General features: G+C 45.6%; 1 protein-coding gene across 7 annotated transcripts in view; it reads left to right on the forward strand.

Annotated features, from left to right (window-relative positions):
• Nucleotides 1-19,851, forward strand: part of ZNF71 (zinc finger protein 71) — a 204,484-nt gene that overhangs the window by 78,071 nt on the left and 106,562 nt on the right. For all 7 annotated transcript variants that reach the window (XR_008622183.2, XR_010110942.1, XR_008622184.2 and 4 more), the window contains one exon: nucleotides 10,022-10,092. The gene's annotated coding sequence lies outside the window, so the exon portion shown is untranslated. The remainder of the gene's footprint in view (nucleotides 1-10,021; nucleotides 10,093-19,851) is intronic.

Below are 19,851 nucleotides of genomic sequence, written 5' to 3' on the forward strand. Positions count from 1 at the left end.
GACATTGCCTGCCGGGGGAGGTAGAGCTGGTGCCTACTGCAGGGAGAGGAGGCTGGCAGTGCTGGCCTGGGCTGGACCCACTGCCATAGCAGTTGCCTACTTGGGGTCCCTGGGTAGGATGGAGTGGGTGGGGTGCCAGGGGCTTTGGTGCTTTCTGGTGATGGGACCCTGATGCCAAGTGCCCACTTTGCAAAGACGAAAAAGTTCATGACCCTGCTCCCTTGGCTCCTGTCCATGCTTGCCTGGCCTCCTGGGGTTGGAGGAACAAGCCCTCTCCTGGCAGAGGCAGGAGAGAGTTTTATTTTTTAGAAACAGTTTTGCTTTGTTGCACAGGCTGGAGTGCAGTGGTACAATCACGGCTCACTGCAACCTCGACCTCCCCAACTCTAGTGATCCTCCCGTCTTAGCCTCCTGAGTAGCTGAGATTGCAGGCATGTGCCACCACACTGGCTAATTTTTTTTAACTTTTATTTTTTGTAGAGATGAGGTGTCGCTATGTTGCCCTGGCTAGTCTCGAACTCCAATCCTTCCACCTCGGCCTTAAATAATTTTAATAGTTGACATGCACATGGCATTTACTATTGGCCAACATTATTTTAAGGTGCCTGCTCTGAAGGAATTCTGTTAGCCTTCCTAAATTATTCCCTTGGCCATTGGAAACATAGGCATGAGATCATTTTTAGATAATTGGAAAAGCAGAGAAATCTGTGAAGATAGAATGGGAAAAAAATGCATTTCACTAAACCAACATGCCATTGATTGTGAGATACCACATTACTTTATGTAGCCCCAAGGCTGCCCTTAAACCATGACACATGCTTTATTTACAGTTCATATTTTACTTATTTGTAGACCTCAAGAGGCATTCTGTGCTTCCCTCTTCCTTCTGAAAGCTTCATGAGAAGGGACACTTTCCTCAAAGGATGGACAACAGAAACAACTCAAATATTCATTTCCTTTAAATATGGTTTTTAAGACAATTTTCTTTAGAAAGCCACATTTACCTGTTGGGGGTTGATTTATGCTCACCCCCCTCCCAAATATATGTTGGAATGCTAACCCCCTATTCCTCAGAATGTGACTTTATTTGGAGACAGGTTCTTTACAGAGGTAATAAAGTTAAAATGAGTAAATAGGGTGGGCCATAACCCAAAATGACAGCTGTCCTTATAAAAAGGGTGCATTTGCACGCAGAGACACGCATAGAGAGAACATGATGTGTAGAGGCACAGGGAGAAGGCCGCCATCTGCAAACCAAGGAGAGAGGCCTGGAGCAAATTCTTCTTCATGGCTCTTAGAAGGAACCATCCCTGCCTACACCCTGATTTCAGATTTCCAGCCTCCAGAAGCGTGAGGCGATAAATGTCTGTTGCTGCAGCCACAGGTTGGCGGTGCTTTGCTACAGTAGCCTTAGCACCTGATAGATGGTCTGTTTACATGTCAAGCACATTGCAGCGCACATTTGACACACAGGGAGATGGAAGCTCCTGGAGGATAAGTGTTTTGTCTGTGATTTTGAAGGTTGCAAGTGGAGGAACTGGGATTCGAACCCCTCTCTGTGTGATGCCTATGCCTCCTCTGTGTTAACATTTATTTTTACTTATTTTTATTTTTTAGTTTTTGTAGAGATGAGGGTCTCACTATATTGCCCAGGCTGGTCTTGAACTCCTGGGCCCAAACGATCCTCCTGCCTTGGCCTCCTGGTCTTGGGATTACAAGCATAAGCCACTGTGCCAGGCCTACACTTCCTCTTTAAAGCCCTTTGCCTCTTTCATTTCCTAGCCTGGAGAAAATGTACTTCTGTGGTCACTAAGAAAACACCTTCACAATCAGGCAAAAATGTCCCCAGAAAATGCTGGCTTGGGCTGCTGAGGAAATGCACCATCAAATCAGGCCACACAACGTTTCAGAGACCCTGAGGCAGGGACTCCATGTCCCAGCTATGTTTGTCACACACCAGTAGGCAGCCTCTACCCAGGGGTGGAAGATTCTAGACCCAGCTATAGGCTCTGGCAACCAGGGCAGGCAGCTCCTTCCAGGAACCGGTTTCTGTGGTTTTCTTTGGTCACTTCCATTAAGTCTTAAACACCCCCTGGAAGAAAATGAAAGTGTGATGTTGAGGAACGTGAGATCAGATGGCGGAGTAGTTTTCTAGAGCCACCATAACAAAGCACCACAGACCAGGGTCTTAAACAGTGGAAACTTATTTCTTCACAGTTCTCAAGAATGGAAGTTCACGATCAAGGTATGGCCAAGGTTGGTTTCCCCTGAGGCCTCTCTCCTTGGCTGACAGACGACGGTCTTCCCCATATCTTCATATGGTCTTCCCTCTGTGTGTGTCTGTGTCCTAATCTCTCCCACCCCCCTTTTTTTTTTTTTTTTTTTAATAATGTCAGCCATGGGCCGGGTGTGGTGGCCCACACTTGTAATCCCAGCACCTTGGGAGGCTGAGGCGGGTGGATCACCTGAGGTCAGGAGTTCCAGACCAGCCTGGTCAACATGGCGAAACACCGTCTCTACTAAAAAAAATAGAAAAATTAGCCAGGCGTGGTGGCAAATGCCTGTAGTTCCAGCTACTCAGGAGGCTGAGGCAGCAGAATAGCTTGAACCCGGGAGGTGGAGGTTGCAGTGAGTGGAGATCACGCCACTGCACTCCAGCCTGGGTGAGAGACTGAGACTCCATCTCAAACAAAAAACAAACAAACAAAAAAACCAAAAAACAATGTCAGTCATATTGGACTTGGGACCCATGCTAATGACCTCATTTTATCTTAATTCCCTTTCTCCATCTCCAAGTACAGTCACATTCCAAGGAATGGGGGGTTAGGACGTCAACATAAAATTTGGTGGTGGGGCACAATTTGGCTCATCACAATGGGTAAAATGGGGCATTAAGCTCACATCCTGAATCTAAAACCCACAAGAGGCTGGAGTACTTTGCTTTCCCTGGTTCATGATCACCGTGCTAACTGGAGTGTGGTCACCTTGAAATTGGCTTAGAGGAAGATTTATGATATCCTCCCAAGTCAAGGGCTCAGGCTCTAAACACCGGCTTAAATAAGAGCTGAGTGAAAGTCCACAAATCTTGTTACATCAACTTCTGCTGGATTTTGTTGGACAGATGCTGAAGTCCTCTGTGGAGAAACACCTTAGCAAGTTGTCCAAGTAGTTCATTTCTAGAGATCTCATGACCAATGAGCAATTATTCCAGATTCCCTGTGGGTTGAAATATTCTGAATTTTATGCTACATTATCATTATAACTGGCTTATCTCTGGCTTAGCATCACGTTTGTGACCTCCTGGCTTCTAAATGTTTAGTGCCCACCTGGCCTCTACCACCAAAAGATCCTATTATTCCCACCAAGCTCATGGAATCCAATTTCCTCGTGGCATTTTCTCCATCCTACAATGGACAGCAGCCACAGGGCTCTTCGCCGATCCAGAAGCCTCTTCACCTTACAGTGTTGGTGAGGCAAGTCTCCCATGGGTCCTCCGGGAGTGTGTTTAAGGGTAGCTGGGCAGTTTGCCTGCATAGACCGATGTCTACATTCACGTTTCCTTAAGCTTCCAGACTCCCCCCTTTACCGTGTACTAGGAAATGGCTGGGATTTTGACCTCAGGGGGGTTGCCAGTCCATTCCAGCTGCTATCACAAGACAGCATAAACAGGGCAGCTTATAACGAGCAGAACAGGTGATGTATTTATTTATTTAAACAGAGATGAGGTCTCCCTGTGTTGCCCATTCTGGTCGCAAACTCCTGGGCTCAAGTGGTCCTCTTTCCTCGGCATCCCAAAGCGCTGGGATTACAGGCATGAGCCACTGTGCCTGGCCTTGAAAAGAATCATTCTGAAGGCTAGAAAGCCTAAGATGAAAGTGCCAGGAGATTCGGTGTCTGGTGAGAACCCAATTCCTTGTTTGTAGATGGCACCTTCTTGCTGGCTGTGTCCTCACAGGGTGGAAGGGAGAAAAGAGCTTTCTTGGGCCTCTTAGAATTATGCTAATCCCATTCATGAGGGCTCTGCCTTCGTAACCAAATCACCTCCTCAAAACCTCACCTCCCAACACCATCACCTTGGTGATTAACTTTCAACATAAAAGTTTTTGGGGGGTGACACACACATTCAGGCCTACAGAGGTGGAGTGATCTGCAGACCACGGTTGATTCAGGCGTCACCGCTCCAACATTGGAGACTCTTTTTTTTTTTTTTTTTTTTTTTTTTTTGAGACAGATTCTTGCTGTCTGGAGTACAGTGGCACGATCTCAGCTCACTGCAACCTCCACCTCAAGCAGTTCTCCTGCCTCAGCCTCCTGCGTAGCTGGGACTACAGGCGTGTGCTACCACGCCTGGCTAATTTTTGTATTTTTAGTAGAGACAGGGTTTCGCCATGTTGGCCAGGCTGGTCTCAAACTCCTGACCTCAGGTGATCCACCCTGCTCAGCCTCCCAAAGTGCTGGGATTACAGGCCTGAGCCACTGCTTCCGGCCCTGGCCCCTTGATCTAGGATTTCAGCCTCCAGAACTGGGAGAGAATAAGTTTCTGTTGTTTAGGTGACCCCGTCTGTGGCACTTTGTTATGGCAGCCCAAGCTCTCTGATATAGAGGCTAAACAACTGCCATGCTTCATTTACTTAATCAGCTGTGGGTCGGCACTGTGGGTTGGGTTTAGCCAACTAGTTCTTCTGTCTTGGCTGGGCCCACTCGTTCATCTGTGCTGAGCTGGGTTGAGCAGCGGCTGGCCCATCTGTAGCCTCTCATCCTCTGCCAGGACAGCCTAGGGTCATTTCCATGGCAGCCTGGCAGGGTTCCGAGAGAGTTAGTAGGAACCGTGAAGCCCGTTGAGCACAAGGCTCTGTACTGACAGCTTTGCACTTCCACTGCAGGCTACTGGCCAAAGCAAACCACAGGTGCAGCCCAGATTTGAGGGATGGGAAAATGGCCACAGGACAAACGGCATGGGTTCAAGGAGGGGTGGAATACTAGGATGAGTTTTGCAATCTGTCATATGCACATACACACATGTGGTGAGTTGGATACAGCCTGGTGTGTGTAATTACAAACACCCCTCTAATAAAAATGCGCAAAGATCTTTCAATTACTCAAGTGATGTTATTTCCAAACCTTTCCTATCAGAGTCAACCCCCTTTAGATACGATTATTCTCATGCTGGCTGGACATGGTGGCTCACACGTGTAATCCCAGCACTTTGGAAGGTTGAGGTGGGCGGATCACCTGAGGTCGGGAGTTTGAGACCAGCCTGATCAACATGGAGAAACCCTGTCTCTACTAAAAATACAAAATTAGCTGGGCATGGTGGCTCATGCCTGTAATCCCAGCTACTCAGGAGGCTGAGGCAGGAGAATTGCTTGAACCCGGGAGGTGGAGGTTGCAGTGAGCCAAGATGGTGCCACCGCACTCCAGCCTGGGCAACAAGAGCAAAACTCCGTCTCAAAACAACAACAAAAATTATCCTCATGCTAAAATGTATTCCCAACTATGACTTGAATTTCTCTATTCTTTATTGGTAAAAGAAAAATTCAGCCAAGCGCAGTGGCTCACACCTGTAATCCCAGCACTCTGGGAGGCCAAGGCGAGAGGATCATGAGGTCAGGAGATCGAGACCATCCTGGCTAATGTGGTGAAACCCCGTCTCTACTAAAAAATACAAAAAATTAGCTGGGCGTGGTGGCGGCCGCCTGTAGTCCCAGCTGCTCGGGAGGCTGAGGCAGGAGAATGGCGTGAACCTGGGAGGCGGAGCTTGCAGTGAGCTGAGATTGCGCCACTGCACTCCAGCCTGGGCAACAGAGCATGACTCCGTCTCAAAAAAAAAAAAAAAAAAAGAAAAGAAAAAAAAAGGAAAAATTCAGAGGTGGCATGTGCAAAACTTGCACCGTACATTTATATAGCTGATACTCAATTGAAGAACATGTATGTGATTTTCAGATTCTTGCTGTGATAAATGATGTTTCTGTGAACATGGTTTTTACCAGTTTTTAAAAATGGGTGATATAATAAATAGAATGTGAAGCTGTATCAGTCAGGGTTCAGAAACAGAATCAATAGGAGATACTATGTACCTATCCACATATATATTATAGATGTATATATTAATAGATACAAATTGATCATGTGAGCCAATTCCTTAAAATCTTTCTCTTATCTCTCTCTGTGTTGTCTATATGTATACATATATAATAGAGATTCTGGTGGAAGGCTCTGAGATCAAGGGGGAAGGGAGGCAGGCCATGAAAAAGTCACTCCAAGCCAGACTGGGGTCCTCAGCTCTGCAGACCCAGGAAATTCAGATATATGTGTGTATATATACCTGTCCCTATCTATCTATCTGTCTGTCTGTCTGTCTGTCTGTCTGTCTGTCTGTCTGCCTGCCTGCCTGCCTGCCTGCCTGCCTGTCTGTCTATCTATCATCTAATGTATGCAGAGATTGAGATTTATTTTAAGGAATTGTCTCACACAGTTGTGGGAGTTGGTTTGTAGGGCCAGCCAGCAGGTGGGAAACTCAAGCAGACATTGATGCTGAAATCTTGAGGCAGGATTTCCTCTTCTCTGGGAAACCCTGAGTTTTACTCAGAAGGCCTTCAACTGATTAGATGAAGTCCACTTACATTACCGAGGGCAACCTTTTCTTAAACTGGTTGTAGATGATAACCACATCTACAAAATAACCTTCACAGCCACGCCTGGATTAGCATGTGATTGGATTACCAGGCACTGGACCCCAACCAGGTTGGCCCATAAAACTCACCGTTAGCAGGAGTGTTATGGGGAGTGGGCAGGAAGGGGTATGTAGAAAGAAATGACTGAGGAAGACTGATGAGATAAATATTGGTTCTAAGTACAATTAGGAAAGATCACCAAGTCCTACTTTACCAAAAAAAAAAAAAAAAAAAAAGAAGAAGAAGAAAGTAGGCCAAATGTAAACCATGATACATGTTATTTTGTTATTTATTTATGTTTTTTTGAGACGGAGTCTCGCTCTGTCGCCCAGGCTGGAGTGCAGTGGCGCGATCTCGGCTCACTGCAACCTCCACCTCCCGGGTTCACGCCATTCTCCTGCCTCAGCCTCCCAAGTAGCTGGGACAGGCGCCCACCACCATGCCCGGCTAATTTTGTCTTTGTATTTTTAGTAGAGACGGGGTTTCACCGTGTTAGCCAGGATGGTCTCGATCTCCTGACCTCGTGATCTGCCCGCCTTGGCCTCCCAAAGTGTTGGGATTACAGGCGTGAGCCACCGCACCCAGCCCACTGCTTTCCATTTTTAAGGTCTTTATCTAGAATTAGAATTGCTGGATCACATGATAATTTTGTTTTTAATTTTTTTTGGAAACCTTCAGACCATTTTCCAGAATGACTGCATCATACCACATTCCCATCAGCGGTGCAGAAGGGTTCCAATTTCTCCAAATCCTGCCAATATTTCTTACATTGTGGTTTATGGATAGTAGCCATGTTAATGAAAGTGAGGTGGTTTCTTATTGCAAAGATAATGATTTTTTAAATTTTTTCAGTCGTAATTGCTTAATAATAGAATGTGTGGCCGGACACGGTGGCTCACGTCTGTAATCCCAGCACTTTGGGAGGCCCAGGCGGGCATATCATGAGGTCAGGAGATCGAGACCATCCTGGCTAGCACGGTGAAACCCCGTCTCTGCTAAAAATACAAAACAAAGAAAAAAAAAATTAGCCGGGCGTGGTGGCAGGCGCCTGTAGTCCCAGCTACTTGGGAGGCTGAGGCCGGAGAATGGTGTAACCCGGGAGGTGGAGCTTGCAGTGAGCCGAGATCGCGCCACTGCACTCCAGCCTGGAGGACAGAGCGAGACTCTGTCTCAAAATAAGTAAATAAATAAATAAATAAATAAATAAATAAATAATAATATAGTAGAATGTGTGTGCCTGCTGGGCATTCTATACCTTCTCAAACATTGGCATCAGACTGGACTATGCCACCCGCACTTCCTCATCCTTGTTGATTTTCATGTGTTTGATTCACAGCAAACACTGCCAACCCAGCATCACAAAGCATGATGTTATCAAAGGAAGTGTAGAGAGATCTTAGGCTGAAACTGTGGAACCCTGGAGGTGGAGGTTCATGTGTGTCAGATGTCTAATACTGCTACGCTTCTCTAAAATGGAAAGAATCAGAGTACCTGGGCTGACAGTTGCAGCTGTGGGGATAGAGAGGCAGAAAAGCAGGAGGTGTTCATTGGAGGGGGAGAGAACGGAAGAGCTCCCCTGGTCGCCTAGCAACGCGGAGACGCCCCACAGGGGACTCTGGTGAGAACAGGCAGTGGCAGAGGGGCTATTCTGCCTCAGCCAAATGTAGCTGCAGAGACTCAGGAAAGTAATGTAGATGTAGAAATTAGAAATTAATTAATTTCTTTAATTAATAACCCTCAGTTGTATATTGAGACGGTCTCCACTGATTTTTTCACGTCTACCGTTTGCATAGTTTTAGGTCAGTAGTTCCCAAAATGTAGTTTAATGACTCCTGGGGGAATCAAGACCCTTTCTGGGGGTCCATAATTCCCAACATTTTCCTAAGAAGATTAAGAATTTACTTGCCTACCGACTTTTCAATTTATCTGCATGATGTAATACTGCAAATGTTTAAGTGGCAGATTTGAGAACCTAGCTGTCTTGTAGTAAGGTGAACATTAAAGAAATTTGCAAACATGTAAGACAATGCTAATTTTCTTACTAATTCTTTGGAAAATACTGTATAATTGCCTATAAAAATTGTGAAATGTTAATATATAATAAGATTATTATTTTGCAGTTTTAAATGTATAATTTTCTCAGCTTCAATATGTAATTGTATGTAAATATAGATCATACAAAGAAAAAATTTTAGGGGTTCTCAATATATTTAAAAAATATAAAATTGGCCTGAGATGAAAAACTTTAAGAATTACTGTCTTAGGTTAAGTTTTTAGATATCAGCTGGCTGGGTGGAAGGAATGTGCACACTCCGTGCTTTTCATACACGGTGTCAAATTCCCATGAAGCTATCCAGTTGTTTCCGTGGCTCTAAATTCTCATGGGAAATGTAACCCAGATCTGTCTCGCTGTTATCAATTTTTCACGCTGCCTACCATAATTAACCCAGTGAAGAATTTCAGTGAAAGGTAGATTGAGCTATTTGTACCTGGCCTTCCAGAGAATTCCCTTTATATAGGATAAGTTTAAATTCTTTTTGGGGGGCCGGCGGGGGTGGGGGTGGTGGTGTCTGGAAAGGAGGATCATAGGATAAGTTTAACATTCTTAGATGAGAAAGTCAAATGTAGATTCCTGAGTTCACAAACCCCAGCCCCAACATTCATGATGTGGGTGATCCTGGGGAAGACATCTGTCCTTCTGAGCCCACCTCCTTCACCTAGAAATGGGCACTGGGGGTGGGGAAGGATTGGACCTGGTGCCCCCCAAGACATTGTAAGAATCAAGAAATAGTAGCTAGGTGGGGGTTTTTGGGCATTTCTACCATAAATATGAAATATAATTTTATTTTAATAATGTGACAAATAAGATAAAGAGTCATCTTCTTATTTATTATTATTATTATTTTTTGAGATGGAGTCTTGCTCTTGTTGCCCAGGCTGGAGTACAGTGGCTCGATCTCGGCTCACTGCAACCTCCGCCTCCCAAGTTCAAGCAATTCTCCTGCCTCAGCCTCCCCAGTAGCTGGGATTACAGGCGCCCACCACCAAACCTGGCTATTTTTTTGTATTTTTAGTAAAGACGGGGTTTCGCCATGTTGGCCAGGCTGGTCTTGAACTCCTGACCTCAGGTGATCTACACACCTTGGCCTCCCAAAGTGCTGGGATTACAGGTGTGAGCCACCTTGCCTGGCCGAGAATCATCTTCTTTGTGAATTTTTCCCCAACCACTGTATCGATAATCGTTAAAACAAATTCCTCCTCAATGCTGTCATAAGAGGTATGCTGGTTCTCTTGTTCCCCATCCCTCATGGGGATATAACTGACTGTTTACCTGTTTCCCCCACCAGGTCATGAACTCTGAGAGTTTGAGCTGAGCCTCTAAAAGCTGTATCAATAGCACCTTGCACTGTTGAAGCAGGTAAGTGTTTTCCTTGTTACTTCTTAAGTTCAGTTGGAAACCCAACATAGCAAATCCTCTGGAATGCAGCTGAAGCAGTACTAAGGCTGGGTGTGGTGGCTCATGCCTATAATCCTGTAGGGAGGCAAAATCGGGAGGATTGCTGGAGCCCAGGAGTTCAAGACCAGCCTGGGCAACACGGCAAGACCTGGTTCTCCACAAAAAGGAAAAAAAAAAATGCTAAGAGGCAAGTATATAGCAATAAACTCCTACATCAAAAAAGTAGAAACATTTCAAATAAGAGATTGGGGGCAGTGGCTCATGCCTGTAATCCTAGCACTTTTGGAGGCCGAGGTGGGTAGATTGCTTGAGACCAGGAGTTCGAGACCAGCATGGGCAACATAGCGAGACCCCGTCTCTACAAAAAATCAGAAAATTAGCCAGGCATGGTGGTGCAAGCCTGTAGCCCCAGCTACTCGGGAGGCTAGGGTGGGAGGATTGATTGAGCCTTTGAGGTAGAGGTTGCAGTGAGCTGAGATTGTGCCATTGCATTCCAGCCTGGGTGACAGAGCTAGACCCTGTCTCAAAAAAAGAAAGAGAGAAAGAGAAATAAATAAATAAAGAGAGAAAGAAAGAAAAGAAAGAAAACAAGGAAGGAAGGAAGAAAGAAAAAGAAAGAAAGAGAAAGAAAGAAAGAAAAAGAAAAAGAAAGAAAGACAGACTTCAGTAATCTAAGGATGCACCTCAAGAATCTATGAAAACGAGAACAAACCAAACCCAAAAATTAGTAGAAGAAAGTAAATAAAGCATAGAGCAGAAACAAATAAGATTGAGACCAAAAAAATACATAAAAGATCAATGAAAAAAAAAATTGCTTTTACATCATGGTCTTGACCTTGCAGGGATGGCCCCTCCCAGTTTTAGCCAATTTCTCAAGTGATAAATAACTTGCTTGAGAGCATGCCTTTTAGATATAAACCACCAATCCAGAGCCCACACCCCACCCACTCTCTAACAGGGCGCTATACTCACCCCAGGGCCAGGTATCACACCACTAAGAACAGCCCTTTTCCCCAGATCCCACTGAGGTTATCCAAAGTGACCAGCCCTAACCTATGAAATCTGCCTCACTTCTTCCTTTCCACAGAAACTATAGCAAAGTCTTGTCCACATCCACATTTCACTCACCTCCTTCTGCCTCCTGGCAGACCCTGGCGCTTTCCCCATGGGGCTGCCTGAGCTGAGACGGGCTCTCTTCTCCTGGAAACTGAGTAACACAATTTATTTCAATGACAGTCACTTCCTCATCTGTTGGCCTCAGCATACCTCCAATTTTCCATTACACAATAAATTGAAAATAATATAGGCCGGATGTGGTGGCTCACGCCTGTAATCCCAGCACTTTGGGAGGCCGAGGTGGGTGGATCACCTGAGGTCAGGAGTTTGAGACCAGCCTGACCAGCATGGCGAAACCCCATCTCTACTAAAAATAGAAAAATTAGCTGAGCTTCGTGGCTGGAGCCTGTAGTCCCAGATACTTGGGAGGCTGAGCCAGGAGAATTGCTTGAACTCAGAAGGCAGAGGTTGCAGTGAGCCGAGATCATGCCGCTGCACTCTAGCCTGGGAGACAGAGCGAGACTCCATCTCAGAAAAAAAAAAAAAAAAAGAAAATTGAATTGGGCCAGCCCCTCCACACCTGTGGGTATTTCTCATCAGGTGGGACGAGAGACTGAGAAAAGAAATGACACAGAGACAAAGTATAGAGAAAGAACAGTGGGCCCAGGGGACCGGCGCTCAGCATACAGAGGACCCGCACTGGCGCCAGCCTCTGAGTTCCCTCAGTATTTATTGATCATTATTTTTACTGTCCTAGTGAGGGGAATGTGGCTGGGCAACAGGTTGGGGGAAGGTCAGCAGAGAAACGTGAGCGAAGGAATCTGTATCATGAATAAGTTCAAGGAAAGGTACTGTGTCTGGATGTGCACGTAGGCTAGATTTATGTTTCTCTTCACCCAAACATCTCAGTGTAGCAAAGAGTCACAGAGCAGTATTGCTGCCAGCATATCTCGCCTCCAGCCACAGGGCGGTTTTCTCCTATCTCAGAATAGAACGAATGGGAATGATCAGCTTTACACCTAGACATTCCATTCCCAGGGACGAGCAGGAGACAGAAGCCTTCCTCTTATCTCAACTGCAAAGAGCCCTCCCTCTTTCACTCCTCCTCCTCAGCACAGACTCTTTATGGGTGTCCGGCTGGGGGATGTAAGGTCTTTCCTTTCCCATGAGGCCACATCTCAGGCTGTCTCAGTGGGGGAAACCTTGGACAATACCCAGGCTTTCTCAGGCAGAGGTCCCTGCAGCTTTCCGCAGTGCATTGTGTCCCTGGTTAATCGAGACTGGAGAATGGCGATGACTTTTACCAAGCATACTGCCTGCAAACATATTGTTAACAAGGCACGTGCTGCACAGCCCTAAATCCATTAAACCTTGATTCAATACAGCACATGTTTCTGTGAGCACAGGGTTGGGGCTAAAGTTACAGGTTAACAGCATCTCAGAGTAGAAACCATTTTTTTTGGTACAGGTCAAAATGGAGTTTCTTATGTCTTCCTTTTCTACATAGACACAGTAACAATCTGATCTCTCTTTCTTTTCCCTACAGAAAATAATATGGAGATGACAGTGTCTTGTACAACTGTGTGATGGCTTGTCTCCCCATGTCTGTGTGATTGTGTGTCCTTGAGTGTGTTGGATGGAGTGTCCTTCTGTGTGTGTGTGTCTGTGTTTCTCTCTGACTCTGTGCGGTTGAGGGCGTGTGGTCTCTCACGTATGATTGGATGTGACTGCAGATCTCCATGTGTGATTATGAGTCACGCTTCACCGGAAAGTTTCTATCTCAGCCTGGATGAGCCACAGGAATGTGTGTGTTCAGGTTTGCTGTGTGTCTGTGTCTGTTTGACCTGGGCTGTTGTGTGTGCATCTTAGTCTGCTGTGTTACATCATGCGCCGTTGTGTGTGACTCTCTCTAGGACAGCCCGAGTGTGACTGTGATCATAGAGGGGAGGAAGCCCCCTGTGTGTGGGTTTGTGACTGTGAGTGTGTGCTCCAGTTAGGAGGGTTTTGAGCGCTCATGTGAGTGTGTGGGAAGGTTGTGGATTAATTTGCTATGGCTGCTGTAACAAAACACCACAGACTGGGTGGCCTGGGCAGACTGGGTGGCTTAACCTAGTACTAATAGAAGCTTGTTTTCTCCCCGTCCTGGAGCCTGGAGCCCAAGATCACGGTGTCGAAGGAGCCAGTGCTCAGGAGGCCTCTCTCCTTGGCTTCTTGGCGGCCGTATTCTGTCGGCGTCCACGCTAGGTCTTTTTTTTTGTATGCATCCCTGGTGTCACTGTGTGTGTCTAACTCCCTCCTCTATAAGGATGCCAGTCAAATGGGAGTAGGGCCAGTCCAAAAGCCTCATTTAATCCCCTCTTAAAGGCCTTGACCCCAGATAGTCACATCCTGAGGTTCTGGAGTTTAGGGAATCACCAAATAAGTTTTCAGGAGAAAACAGTGAGCCCATAACAGTGTGTTTGTGTGTGGATGTGTGGTCATGGGAGATGCTGTGAAGGTTGCCATTGCGTCCACATGACTGTGCGTGAAACAGTGATTCGTGCAATTATGAAACCCATGTTGTGTGAGTTCCACAAGACCCAGGCACCTTTCATCCACTAAATGTGCACGTGTGTGTGTGTGTGTGTGTGTGAGTTCAAGACCCAGGCACCTTTCATCCACTAAATGTGCACGTGTGTGTGTGTGTGTGAGTCCCACAAAACTCAGGCATCTTTCATCCACTACATGTGCGTGTGTGTGTGTGTGTGTCTGAGTTCCACAAGACCCAGGCACCTTTCATCGTGTGTGTGTGTGTGTGTGTGTGTGTGTGTGAGTCCCACAAGACCCAGACACCTTTCATCCACTAAATGTGCGTGTGTGTGTGTGTGTGTGTCTGAGTTCCACAAGACCCAGGCACCTTTCATCGTGTGTGTGTGTGTGATTGAAGGAGATACTATTTGTGGATAAATAAATTGAAACCTCAGGCCACTTTCCTGTCTTATATCAACCTTATTAGGATCCTGCCCACCCCAAATGCGCAATTCCAAAGGTAGAGCAAGATAGGTCCTAGGATCCGTCTGGGAAGTGCCCAGGATGCCCTTCCTAGGATGCTTGGAGACAGGATTGGAGCAGGTGATGGAAGCATGGGCTCAGGGCCAGGCAGTCTGGAGACCTCTCCTCTCTGAGCCCAGTGTTGTCTGTAAAATGCAGACACTCCTAGGACCTCACTCACAGCCAGGGGTGCGGGAGATGGCCATGCATATTGTACTGTGCACTTCGGCTCCTGTTCAAAAGGATACGTGGGATGTGAAACCCAGCCTGCACTCTCTCCACAGCTGTGTCCATGCCAGGGCCAGAATTCCCACTGGAGTACGACATCGGTCCATCCAAAGTCCCAGAGCCTACCGTGGCCATGTGCACCATTGTCACTTGGGGAAAAAATCTTCTTAAACAGATAAACAAACATGTGAAAATGCACATCTTGTTTTTAAGCCTGGGCAACATGGTGAGACCCCTTCTCTACAAAAAACAATTAGCTCGGCGTGGTGGTACAAGCCTGTAGTCCCCACTACTCGGGGACTGAGGTGGGAGGATCGCTTGAGCCTGGGAGGTCGAGGCTGCAGTGAGCTGAGGTCGCGCCACTGAACAGAGTGAGACCCTGTGTAAAAAGAAGAAACAAGACAAAACAAAAACCAAAAACCAAATCTTAACTTTTGTCCGCTAATTTGAAGGAACACCTATGAAATCATCATTGCTGTCACTAGATGGCACTCTTGCACCATGAAAAAAATAGGCTCTAATTATTATTTTTTTACTTTTCAATTTTCAATTGTGGCAAAATACATATTACACAAAATTTACCATCTTAAGCATTTTGTGACTAATATGTGAAAGATATATTACTAATATCATAAGCCTGTGATATATGCCTTTTTTATTTTTTTAAACTATGGTATTTATCATTTTAAATATAGTCATGAATCGACAACAGGGATACATTCTGAGAATTTTGTGGTTAGGCAATTTTGACATTGTGTGAACATCTTAGAGTGAACTTACAAACACCTAGATGGTGCAGCCTACTACACACCTAGGCTCTGTGGTATAGTCTGCTGCTCCTAGGACACAAACCTGCGTGGCACGTTGCTGTACTAAATACTGTAGGTACCTGGAACACAGTGGTATTTGTGTATCTAAACATAGAAAAGGTACAGTACAAATTTGGTACTATGATCTTATGGGACCGCTATAATATATGAGACCTATCATTGACTGAAATGTTACTATGCACCTCGTGACTGTATTTTTTTTTTTTTTTTTTTTTTTTTTGAGACGGAGTCTCGCTCTGTCACCCAGGCTGGAGTGCAGTGGTGCCATATCAGCTCACTGCAAGCTCCGCCTCCCGGGTTCACGCCATTCTTCTGCCTCAGCCTCCCGAGTAGCTGGGACTACAGGCGCCCACCACCACGCCCGGCTAATTTTTTGTATTTTGGTAGAGACGGGGTTTCACCATGTTGGCCAGGATGGTCTTGATCTCCTGACCTTGTGATCCACCCTCCTTGGCCTCCCAAAGTGCTGGGATTACAGGCGTGAGCCACCATGCCCGGCCATGACTGTATTTTGAGTGTGCATCACTATTAAGTACATTCACTTGTTCTGCCACAATCTGCACCATTCCTCTTCAGAGCGCCTTTCATCTTGGAAAACAAGAACTCTGTGCCTATTAAGCAATAACTCTCCATTTCTCCCCCTTCCAGCCTCTGGAAACCACCCTTTTTATTTTCCATTCAGGAATTCTGACTCTTCTAAGTACCTCGTATACCTGGAATCATACAGTATTTTGTCCGGTTGTGATGGGCTTATTTCAATGAACATTGTTCCTCAAAGTTCATCCAAGTCATAGCATGGGTCAGAATTTCCTTTCTTTTTAGGCCCGAATAATATGCCATTGTCTGTACCCCATCTTGCTTATCCATTCACCAATCGATGGAGACTTGAGTTGCTTCCACTTTGACTGTTATGAATAATGCTGCCATGCACGCGGGTGCACAAACGTCTCTTTGAGTCTCTGCTTTCAAAACTTGTGGGTAAGATTCAGAGGTAAATTGCTGGTTCATGGGTAATTTTATTTCTGTTTTTTCAGAACAGTCGGATGGTTTCCCACCACAGCTGCATCACATCACAATCGCACCAACGGTGCAGGTGTTTCAGCCTCTCCAAATCCTGTCAGTGTTGTTATATTCTGTTTAACAGATAGTGACCACGGAAACGGCAGTGAGGTAGTTCCTTATTTCTTTGCCAGGGAAAATATTGCTTTCATTTTTAATACTTATTACTTAATCATGGTATATGTCTTTGGTTATACCGTGGCAATGGCTACTGAAGAGTATCCTGACACATGGATGGGGGTCAGGTCTTGACCTCTGGGGTGCTTTATTGTTAGGGCTGTTGTTAGAGTTGGCAGCAGTTGGATGAATAATGGAATATGATGAGGTGGAAGTTGTAATTGATTTTTTTTTTGAAACAGAGTCGTTATCTGTCGCCCAGGCTGGAGTGCAGTGGCATGATCTCAGCTCACTGCAATCTCTGCCTGCCAGGTTCAAGCAATTCTCCTGCCTCAGCCTCCCGAGTAGATGGGACTACAGGCGCCCGCCATCATGCCTGGGTAATTTTTCTACTTTTAGTAGAGATGGGGTTTCACCATGTTTGCCAGGCTGGTCTCGAACTCCTGACTTCAGGTGATCCACCTGCCTTGGCCTGCCAAAGTACTGGGATTACAGGTGTGAGCCACCTCACCTGCCCAACTGATTTTTATATTATGGTATATTATGGAAAATTGTGTAATTTTTGAGGGCGAGGAGGTAGGATTATTGTGTGAAGATTCTTTAGGTGAGGCAGCCTTGTATAGTTACAGATGCTGATTGGTGGTGGTTGCTGGTTGATCTGTATTTGTGAGCATTTATCTTGCAATTGAGCGTACTCAGGGGAACAGGTTAGATAACTAAAAATAGAGTTAGAAGAGACAGGATAAGGAAAGAGAAGAAGTAGAGTTTAATTAGGCCTTTTTGGGCGGATATGAAAGTGGAGGCTGAAGTTTGGATTTGGACAATGTTTTTTGGTATTGATTTCTTTAGTCAGATTAGTCTAGTAGAAGAGACACTAAACATTGACTTGTGTCTAGATTTGTGTGCGGGGTTGTATGGTGTACTGTGATTGGATAAAAACCTAGTGTAGGCCGGGTGTGGTGGCTCATGCCTGTAATCCCAGCACTTTGGGAGGCCGAGGAGGGTGGATCACCTGAGGTCAGGAGTTTGAGAATCAGCCTGACCAACATGGAGAAACCCCATTTCTACTAAAAATACAAAAATTAGCTGCACGTGGTGGTGCACGCCTATAATCCCAGCTACTTGGGGAGGCTGAGGCAGGAGAATCGCATGAACCCAGGAGGTGGAGGTTGCCGTGAGCCAAGATTGCGCCACTGCACTCCAGCCTCGGTGACAGAGCAAGACTCCGTCTCAAAAACAAAAAACAAACAAACAAACAACAACAACAACAAAAACCTAGTATATTTGAGAACTTGAACGTTTGTGATGGGTATTCAAGTTTAAAGTCATTGGTTATGAGATTAAGATCTGTTGCTACTGAGAAGCCCGTTGGGAATTGCACAGCTTCTCAAACCTTGGACCCAGATTGGCCCACGCCACCCTCACTCCTCATCCATGTTGATTTCAGTTGGTTATTGCTGTTCTTCATGGTGACCACTGACACTCCAGCACCACAAAGATGTCAGCAAAGGAAATGTAGAAGGATCTAAGGTGGAGACTGTGAACCCCTGGAGCCTTTAGTTCATGTGGTGTCAGGAGATATTGAATATTGCCGTTCTTCCCTTAAATTTCAAGCATAGAGGTAACTCTGCAGACACTTGCAGCTGTGAGGATGGAGCAGAAGGAATGCTGTACGTGTTCATTGGAGGGGGAGAGAATGGAGGCGCTAATCTGGTTGCCAGGCAATGCTCAGTGTCCTTGGAGATGACTCATGGTGGAATTAGAATGAGAACACGCAGTGGGGGAGGGACTCTTCTGCACCAGCAAAATGCAGCTGTAGAGACTAATAAACTGTATGGAAGTCCCACAGTCTTCCAAATGGATAATCTGTCATTTGTATATTCAGATAATCTCCATTTATATTTTCAGGTCTCTTATTTGTATATCTCTCAGGCCACTAGTTCTCAAAATATTGTTCAAAACCTCATGGCAGAATCAAGATCCTTTCAAAAGGCACACAATTCCAAACTATTTTCCTAGGAACATTAAGATTTTATTTGCCTTTTCTCTTCTTAGCTTTTTCTGCAAGATATAATGTTCCAGGTGTTTGAATTCAGAAGATGATTGGAGGGGATTAAAGGGAGTCGTAAAATGTTAGACAAGGCTGGGTGCGGTGGCTCACGCCTGTAATCCCAGCACTTTGGGAGGCTGAGGCAGACAGATCACCTGAGGTCAGGAGTTCAAGACCAGCCTGGTTAACATGGTGAAACCCCGTCTCTACAAAAATCCAAAAAATACAACAATAGACAGGCATGATGGTGGGTGCCTGTAATCCCAGCTACTCGGGAGGCTGAGGCAAGAGAGTCGCTTGAACCTGGGAGATGGAGGAGCCGAGATGGCGCCACTGCATTCCAGCCTGGGAGATAGAGCGAGACTCCCTCTCCAAAAAAAAAAAAAAAAAAGAATCCCACAGCCCCACCATTGACGATGACCTGTCCATGGTGTTGAAGGACCTATTGGGTCTATGAACTCTTACACAGGTAAGGGAGGTAGTTGATGCCTACTGACTTATGCAATGGTGACTTCAAAGTATATTTCTAAAATAAATTGAAACCAAGATTCCTTGTTTGATAACCAAGAAAAGAAGACCCCAATTGGGTCGTGTTCTGCCCACATCTTCACATAAAGACTGATTATGCATTTATCTCATCACTCAGCATTAGGGTAGTAAGTGCCATGTGTTAGCCTCCTCCTGTTGGGATCTGAGGGCCACAAATTATCTTTTCAGTGACAGCTGTTTTCTGATTGATTGGTATCACCTTACTTCATATTTTCTATGAAGGATCCATCTTTTACGTCAATGTGGAGGTGAAAGTTTCCTGAGCGACGGATTGATAGCCCATCTCCCTATGTCTCTGTGACTGTGTGTCGTTGACTGTGTTAACTGTGTGTCCCTCTGTGAGTGTGCGTTACCTTGTTTGTGGTTGTATTTCTCTATGATTCTGTGTGGTTGAGAATGTCTTGTCTTGAACGGATGATTGGATATAACTGTGTGTGTGTGTGTGTGTCTGTATTTGTATTTGAGTTCAAATAAGCCTGCAGCACATTGTGTGTTTGTGTCTTTCTGTGTGAATGTGTCTATGTTTGATCAGGAAATGCTGGTGATTCTTCATCTTGGGTGGTTGTGTTTTATCGTCTGTCATTGTGTGTGACTCTAAGAACTGTCCACATGTGATTGTACTTGCATGAGGGATGAAGCTCCCTGTGTGTGAGTTAGTCACGGAGTTTGTGCACTGGTTAGGTAAGTTTGCATCTTGGGTGTGTGTGAAAGTGTATATACTAATTTGTTAGGGCTGCCAAAACAAAACGCCACATCCCGGGCAGCTTGAACAACAGACATGTATCTACTTACCTTTCTGGA

Source organism: Pan paniscus, chromosome 20 (genome assembly GCF_029289425.2).
Source record: "Pan paniscus chromosome 20, NHGRI_mPanPan1-v2.0_pri, whole genome shotgun sequence".
NCBI classification, from domain to species: Eukaryota; Metazoa; Chordata; class Mammalia; order Primates; family Hominidae; genus Pan; species Pan paniscus.